We start from the raw sequence: 9434 nt of genomic DNA, 5'->3' as shown, positions 1-9434 counted from the left end.
AGACCCATTGCCCATTTCTCAATTGCTTTTGGGGTTTTTTTGTTGTTGTTGTTGAGCCGTTTATGTTTCTCATATAATCTTGACATCAACACTTTGTCAAATATGCAGCTTGCAAATATTTTCTCCCATTCTGTCATCGGTTGACTCTTCACTCTGCTGTTTCCTTTGATGTGCACCAGGCATATGAAAAAATGCTTAACACCACCAATCACCAGGGAAATGCAAATCAAAACAATGAGATACTACCTCACTCCAGTTAGAATGGCTATTATCAAAAAGACAAGAGAAAACAAGTGTTGGAGAGGATGTGGAAAAAGGGAACGCTTCCACACTGCTGATGGGAATGTAAACTAGTACAGCCATTATGAAAAACAGTATGGAGGTGCCAGAGACCAGCTCCGCAGGATTCATCGTAGCTGAACAGGTGGTGTGGATTCAGTGAAAAAAGAAAGACACGGACCGCAGATGTCTAGTGCAAGTGTGGACAATGACCACGTGAATCTTGTTTTATTTATTTATTTTTACTTAATCCTCTACATAATGATTTATCTTTAATCAAAACATTTTTTTATTTCATTTCTATTGAAAAGGAAAGGTCAAAATGTTCCAAAGCACTCATGCTCTGACAAAAACATCTACTCATGCATCAGTGATTCACCTCAAAGCTTGTGGCTTGTGACCAGAAACTATACAATAGCACATGATTGGCTTTAAAACATCAGGCTTTCTGTCTGAATCATAAACCTTAACCTTCTTAGCTTATAATTTAACCCCTTTTTAATCTTACTTATACTTACTACCCTTAATTTGAATAACATTGATTAGTTATGGTTAACAATTTAATATTGCTTATACTCTATATTGATCATTTTAATTTATAATCAAAATCACAATGTTTATAACATTAATATTATAAAATTTAACTATAAATCTTTATTAAATTTCTATGTTATTGTTACAAATTTTGTGTTACTAATTGATTTAAACAAAACCTATTAATATCAAAATTTGTTTGTGTTTCTCTACTATTTAACTTATTTATTTTATAATGAAACCTTTTATTTCCCTGCTAATAGACTCCGGGAACAGCACAGGGGACAAAGTGAAAAGTTAAATGATCCTACTCAAACTAACAAAAACACATTATATCATTCTTATTATTACTAAGGAAACAACATGTTCTTGGTAGATCAAGTGAAACTGTGGGAATGCGGAAAAAACAAAGAAATCTGTAACTGGTTGTGATCAATTAGTTGTAAACACCACTGCACTCAGACCCACTGGCTCCCTGGGGGGTGTGGATAAATTTCCAACACAACAGCTTCATTCCACATCTACAAGAGCATGACCACAGCCACAATGGGTCAATGCACACACCACTAACAAGAAAAATCAACAGTAAAATTAAATCAAGCCAACCCATACTGGGAACATGCATCAAAAAACACCTTTAGTACTGACAATGCCCTTTAAATAAACCAATTAATTCTGATGCATATTTAACATGTCCTTTGAGAAACTCCATGGCCCTTGAAACTCCCCAAAGCCATGCCAAGCCAAAAAGTTGGGCCTTTTAATTTTGGAAATCTTTGTCAAGTAACAAAAGGCGAACAGACAGGAAATTCCACAGAGACGTGCCACACACGCAGGATCCCCCCGCAGTCTAGCTGAACAAGGGGTGTCCCTTGTCAGGCTCCCATGCCGTGCCCTATAGTGGGATTGCTCAAGATATGGAGGTTCCTCAAAAATTAAAAATAGAACTACCATAGAGTCTAGTAATCCTAGAATTGGGTATATACCCACAGGAAATGAAATATGTCAGAGATCTGCACTTCCATGTTTATTGCAGCACAGTTTACAATAGCCAAGATACAGACTCCACCTAAGTGTCCAACAATGAATGAATGGATAAAAAAAAAGTGGTATATATACACAATGGAATACTATTCAGCCATTAAAAGCACAGCAAAACAAAACAAAAACATGAAATACTGTCATTTGTGGCAACATGGATGGATTTGGAGGTCATTATGAAGTAAGCCAGGCACAGAAAAACAAATATCACGTGATCTCACTCATATGTGGAAACTAAAGAAGGAAAAGTTGGTATGATAGAGACGAAGAGTAGAGACTGGGGAGGGGAGGGAGGAAGGGAAAACAGGGAGGGTTTGGCCAACAGGTACTAAATTACAATGAGATAGGAGGAATAATTTCTGGTGTTCTGTTGCACAGTGGAGTTACCTATGGTTAACAGTTTTGTATATTACATAATGAAGAGAGGAGAGGGTTTTGAATGTTTTCACCAAAAAGAAGAAACGTGCATGAGGTGATAGATACATTAACTACCCTGACCCCATCATTATACCAGATATATATGTATCTAAACATATATATGTAACAAAACCCTGTAAAGATGTACAATTACATGTCAATTAAAATGAAATAAATTTTAAACCAAAAAACAAAGATTTCATTGATTTTTTTATGATTTAAAAACTCTCAGCAAAGTAGAAATAAGAGGACTTCTTAAGACAGTAATGTCCTTGCAGGCAGGCACTGAGTCTTATTGACCTTTGCTTTCTTAATGACTTGCTCAATGCTTGGAACATATTAGATCAATAAAATACTATTTAATGGAAAAGCAAGCATAGCAAACTTTTTCAAAAGAGAAATTAGAAGGGAACAAAATAAAATGTTAAAATGTGAGCATTCATAAATATCCACAGTGAAGGGGAAAGAGAGTTTTACAATAAAGTAGAATCATTGTTAGAAAGAAAAGAAAGCAAGGACATTTGTTGAGATCAAAACAAAAGGAGAGTCCCAGTGACTGTCCTTGTCTCAAATGACTGGCTTAAGGAGGTGGTCCAGGTGCAGGAAATTCTCCCATGTTACCTGCATTAAGCGGCTTCCACAGAAAATCCAAACAGCCTCTTCCTAGAATGAGCCACTGATCATAGCCTCATCACTGCTCCATCTCTGAAGTGTACTAAGACTGTTTCAATATACCCCCTTTTCCTTGTTTTTATTATTTACTATGATACACCCCAGAATTCTAGATCACCCCTCAGTGTCTGATGTATGTAGGGCTCTTTGATTTTCTTCCCGTTCCTTCCCAACTGATTAGCCCTTCCAATGTCACACCTGCAAATTCATGCTTCATCATCAACTGAATCCCCTCTAAGCTCAACCTCTTTTCTGAATATACTGCACATTATTTTGTATGAAGAGATATTCATCACATCCCCAAAGACGTTGCTTGCCACCCCCGTAGCCTGCTCAAGGCATGGAGGAAAACTCACAACACGAATCACTGGCTCTAGAGGTATGGTTGATGTAGTATTTGTTCCTCGTTATCCTTTCTGGGCCACATTTAAATCTCAGGTTACTTCACCCACTCCTCACTGTTGCTGTCGTCTGTTGACAGCTCAATCATTTCTCAACAACCTCATTTCTGAACAATTATAGTATTTGGTTGTCTCATTTCCTTTAGGCCTTCCTATGTCATAATCCTTTATTATTTCAATAGGCTTCCCCAAATATGATCTTTTCAACATTCTGTTTCTCGTTTCCTTTAACAACTCACTACCAGCAATCTATTTACCCTACTTCAGTCCCTTATTCCATGGTTTTACCCAATATGTTGTTACCCAAACTATAAATTCTTCCAAGTTTCACCTTCGTTCATTCTGCGCCCTGACCACCACTCTCGTTTCCAACTTATTCATTCAACTTCTTCAACTCGACTTTAATGATGCTACAACATTTTCCCGTCTCTCATCCCTTTGTTAGTCGTTTATCTCTCACAACCAACTTAAAGTTTTTGGTTAATCATTATAAACACACTTTTCCCTACATTCCCTACATTCTCAACTTCCTGTTTTTCTCTCATTGTTATACTTACTACGTTAAACAACAACCCTGCTTAAATCCAATTTTACTCTTCTTTCACTGCTGTACCCCAGCAATTGAATAAAATTAGTAAAAAAAGAAAAAAAAACAAGGATGAATGCTATCACTATAAATCATGTCGGCTCCTATAAATATATATTCATATATAATCATACTACATTCTTTAATAGTCTCCTTTCTTCACTGGGCTTCCCAGGCACATATTCTCTTGTTTTTTCTCCTGTTCACGACTCTTCGTTAGAAAAGGAAAAGATAAAATATTATATTATAGTATAGTATAAGGATCAGCAGTGCCAAGTAAATGTTCTCTCCATCATGATTGCAAAGGTTTTGACAGAAGTAAAAAAGCTAGTGGATATGAAATAAGAAACAAGGATAGCATGTGCAAGATAAATTTGTATTTAGAATATTTCTCTTAAACATCAAGATAAATATATGAGTTTTAAAGAAAATCTGTAAAAACAAGTAGTAAAATGTAAAAAGGTATTTCTGTACTCATAATTTATACACACCCTTTTACAGATTATATATTTATATATAATAGGGTTTAGCAAATGTGGATCTGCAATTTTCCTTCATGGAATATGATATTTGGAGACATTCAAGACTTCCAAAGAGATATGTATTATATTGTAATATGAGTTGTTAAACCTAAATTACAGTGAGTAAAATTTCAGAAAACAGATATTAGTGCAGCCTGACAAGAATGTATGATTTGCTACTAAATTGTCAGAGATATCTTCAACAGTAAAACATAACTGTATTAACCCAAAATCACATCCTTATTAATTTGTTTACATTTATATTAATAACACTTCTATTTTGGCCAGTTTTTGAGTTTTAATATATGATTATTAACTTTGTTAAATTCTGACTTTGGCACTATTTGCGTTGTTAGGAGTCTCCCCAAAGCCGCATATTCACACTTAAAATGACAACAAAAGAGAACAATAGAATTCCTAGTCCTAAAGCTCCTAAATTATGTTGTTCTAATAGATGTACTTTCAGAAACACCTATTCTCCTGATGAAATGGCTATAAATGAGCAGGTAATTCCCTCAGTTTTTAGTAAAGAAGATTATAATATATGTGATGTAATTTCTAGTAACTCTATTCTAAAATTAGCTGAGTTGTTTCAATAAGGTCAAAAATATACTGCTTCCTAACATTAGCTACAGGTTTGTTAGGGGCTTTCACAAGAATGGTTCCATGTTGGAGAAAACCAAATTGAATTGCTTAGTTCTCTCTTACAGTTATTCTGACATAGTGAATGCTAGGTCCATCCATGTTGCTGCAAACGGCAGAATTTCATTCTTTTTTACAGCAGAGTAGTATTCCATTGTGTAGATTTACCACATTTTCCATATTTGCTCATCGGATGGTGGACATTTGGGTTGTTTCCAACTCTTGGCTATTGTAAAGAGCATTGCAATGAACACTGGAGAACAGGTATACCTTCGACTTCATGATTTCCATTCCTCTGGGTATATTCCCAGCAGTGGGATAGCTGGGCCATATGGTAGATCTATCTGCAATTGTTTAAGACTAAGCACATTCAACTTTTTATTTTATTTATTTATTTTTTGTTTTTGTTTTTTTAATGGCAGGTCAAATATCCTGAAACATACATATTTTTGATAGTCTTCTAATCCCAGTCCAGTTCAAATATTAAAGTAACACACACAACCTAAGAGAATTCAATATTGTTCCAAGGCACTTACTGAATCTCCATGACTAGATGAAAACAAGAACAATTAGGATAAACAATTAGACAGTATATAATATAAAAATAACTTTTTGCTTACAATTTACAAAATGTATTATTACAATCTTTGATCTCTGATAACCTGCAATGCTGGCTGCATGAATCCAGCAATTTTAAAATTCAGAAACTATTTTCTAAAACTTCAGGGCAAATAATTTACAAATAAGGTACACAAAGATTTAGACCATGCAGAAACTTCTTACATCTTCTGTTAATTATATTTTATGACTGCCACTTTATCAAATTATATACCTACTTGCCCTGTACATATACAAAATAATGCACACATGATAAAACGGCAAAAGCGTAGTCCTTAAAACTCAATTTATCATAAAAATATTACTATATCAACATGTCTACAAGCAGCGTGTAACAGGGTTAAGAGACATTAAGGCAATAATACTTGAAGTTACAAAATAAACCATATGTAATACTTTTTCCTAAGTGTAGTAAAAGGCAGGTAGATGGTCCCAGCAAAAATAATAAGGTAACAATCTACACTGCTGTTAGTCCCACATTTTAAAGATGGAATACTATAAACCTGGCTTTCAATGGCACTTGAATTTTCCAGTATAATTTAAAGTCTATTTTAGCTCCCTGAATCATGTCCATTCTGAAGGTGGATGTCTTGGTCCTTTGGGTTTTCCACAGCGATTACCAAAACCAATATCTGTGGCTTCTGTTGGACTTTCTGATATTTGATCTTTCTTGTCACTGAAAGTAGGTGGACATTCTGTACAAGTCTCTGTGTGAATACCTCCTGCTAAATGATCACATTTTTCATTTCTGGAGGCTGTCAAGCCTTCAGCCTTCTTTTGTTCAAACCGTTCCTGACTTTGAAGTTCACTCCATTCAGGTATTATAGGTGTATTATGTTCACTTGCTAATACAAAAGACTCAGGAGTTCTTTCAGGTAGGGGAGGAGGTGAATCTTCACTAACATCAACATCTTTTTCAGCACCTGAATGTATTGTTCCTGTTATATCAAGTCTAGCAATGGACATTGGCAATACTTTCCTAGTAGAAATGCTTTCAGTACCGGTGGCAGCAGAAACTGTGGCACTTGCTGTCGAAATATTAGTTTTATTCTTGGTCACAGCACCATCAGAGTTCCTTTCATCTGAGTGTGAGTCATCAGAGTGAAGAGGATTAGTAAAACTGAGAGGTGCTCTGAAAAGAAGTGAACTATTACGATGATCCACAAGATCATGGGTTTCAACTTGTGTTGTACAGCTTGATGTTAAACTCACAGTTTTCATAGTTTGACAGTGGATATCTGAGGATTTGCCTTCAGATGAATCACATACAGATACAGCACTTTCAGGTCCATGAAGTGACCGTGTTACTTGTCCTTTCTCATCAAGAGGCAAGCAGTCTGGCCTAGGAGGTGTGTCTGAATTCTTCTGTGATTCTTCTGGAGCTTTGTTTGACTGTGTTGCACTGCAGTCCACACACGAATTCTGAGAAATGTCATCAACTTTTACATCCCCGGAACTTAACTCCTGTGGGTTAGAGATTTTATCAATTATACAAGGTGAAGCAGATTTAATTTTAATTGCATGTCCCCTATTCAAGAGTGTATTGCCATCAAAACTTTTTGGTCCTTCTTGGAGAGGGACCTTCTTAATCTCAAAACTTAAATTTCGCTCCATTTTTTTTATCTGTCTGTTCCATAGCTGGTTCATTTTTCCCTGGAAGTTCTGTTGATTTATTATAGTTTCTGTTGAGGTCTGTTGAATGTTGTTCTGATGAAACCATGTGCAACACTGGTTTTGGATGGTATCTGTCATTGTCCTGCCATACAGTAGTGACTGTCGGAAATGCTGAAGGGGGAGAAGGTGTCAAGATGGGTGGCACTGGGTGAGGTTCTGGAGGCTGTAGTATTTCTTTTTTTTCTTTTTTTTTTTTTTTGTGTGTGTGTAGTATTTCTTCTTTAGCATCTCCTTCTACAAGGCAACTGCAAGTTCTGGGTGGTTTTGGAGGAGGAGAATCTTGTTTTTCAGGATCTATGGAGCTGATTAAATTTTCAGTGTTAATTTCATTCACTCCATCAGGAACTTTCTGGGTTCCATGAATTTCATACAGTTGTAGCTGTTTTTCAAACAGTTGAGCGATAGCTCTGTGAACAAGCTCATATTGTTCCTTTGTTTGTACTGCAGAATGCCTTTGTGTTCTCATTTCTTGTATTAAATTAAACACATTAAATTCCTCTGGTATTTTCCCAGCTTTTAGTAAATTCCATGTATAATCTATGGCACAAATGGCACCTGTTCTTCCACGGCCTGCACTGCAGTGAATACAAATAGGTCCATCTTCATGTTCTTGGTATTTCCTCATCAAGCTTATCATGTCCAGAACAGAATCAAATGAGGAAGGAACATCATGGTCTGGCCAGTTCACATAATGAAACTGATATAGTCTACGAGATTCATTTTGAAATTCAAGCAAGAGTGTCCTAATGAAATAGTCTGTTCTTGCTTGTTGATCTTCACAAGAAATTTTAAATGGTGCAAATGTTACAGGGTCTTCTCCATACAAAGGCCAGTCACGCTCACATTTTTTCCTTCCCATCTCAAATTCTCGACAAGCCATTACAATGGTTACAACATTGTACTCCCATATCATCCTCCAAAAACCGATTACTGTGTTTGCTAAAGGTCCTTGGGTTGCCACATATGCTTTTGGCCCATAGACACCCTTAATAAAATTTGCATTGATAGAGTCTGAATCTTGAGAAGGAGTTTTTAAAGTCAGTTTAACTCGGCTGTGATCAAATGGCAGTATGTCCTTACATCTGTTCTTTTTTACATTTTCTTCTTTTTCTCCAGTGGCTGTGGGATAAGTCTTTTCTGTTCTATATTTGGTAGACAATCTTCTTAATCGCATGAAGTCCCGGGCGAAGTTGTCCTCCCCCTTGTGGTCCGGACTCTTCACGGCCTGGACCCTCTGGATGAATTTCCTCAGGCTCTCCACTTGCTCCATCCTCCCGCGTCCCCCCGGCTGCGGTCGCCGGCCCCGCTTCCCGGTTCTTCCTTCCCCCCACCCCCACCAGCCGCCGCAGCCGCCTCTCCCCACGGGCGCGCCCCCGCCGCCCCACATTCAGCTTTTTAAAAACCTCATAAAAATGTGATCCCAGACCCATTGGAGAGAGGGAAGACAAATATAGTTATTCTTCTTTGCCATTTTGAAGAGTCCAACAGAAATGTTTTAGGAATATTTCTTCATGGCCTTGTATGAAACCCACCCTCTCTTTATAGAATATAAATGTAAAGGTTTAGTTATATAATGTTTGAAATTACTAGTAAAATAAAATCCAGAAGTATACCTCTTATAAAATTAGAATCCGCTACTGGCATATTTGTTACACACCTTCTCAACATGAATAAGCCTATTAAATGCCATCTCTGGCTTTCAGAGCAAAGCTAAGATGTTTTCACCTACTGCCTTCACTTTGTCATATACACACGTGTGTGTGCGTGTGAACATGCATCTTATGTTCTTCTTTACAGTCCATTCTTGTGTGTTCCCTGTGTCTCTCCCAGGACTTCTCCAGAAGCTTCATGTTGACAGGTCAAGACCGTTTATTAAGGCACAATAAATAATCGGAGAATGAATGAACAAATTTCACATAATGTATAGAATCAAAGCACGGCTTTGTTTAAAAGCTCCTAGTTATATGTACTTTCCCACATAACTTATCATGTTTTTCTGGTGATAATTGTATTCCAATAAATCTCAGTATATAAAAGTCATGATTACAA

General features: G+C 36.6%; 1 pseudogene; it reads right to left on the bottom strand.

Moving 5' to 3' along the window:
- Positions 1–6232: 6232 nt before the first annotated feature.
- LOC134363953 (tyrosine-protein phosphatase non-receptor type 12-like) lies at positions 6233–8682 on the bottom strand (annotated as a pseudogene).
- Positions 8683–9434: the final 752 nt, after the last annotated feature.

The sequence above is a fragment of the Cynocephalus volans genome, chromosome 15, assembly GCF_027409185.1.
Source record: "Cynocephalus volans isolate mCynVol1 chromosome 15, mCynVol1.pri, whole genome shotgun sequence".
Classification (NCBI taxonomy): Eukaryota; Metazoa; Chordata; class Mammalia; order Dermoptera; family Cynocephalidae; genus Cynocephalus; species Cynocephalus volans.
This window is presented reverse-complemented; position numbering and strand designations above follow the sequence as displayed.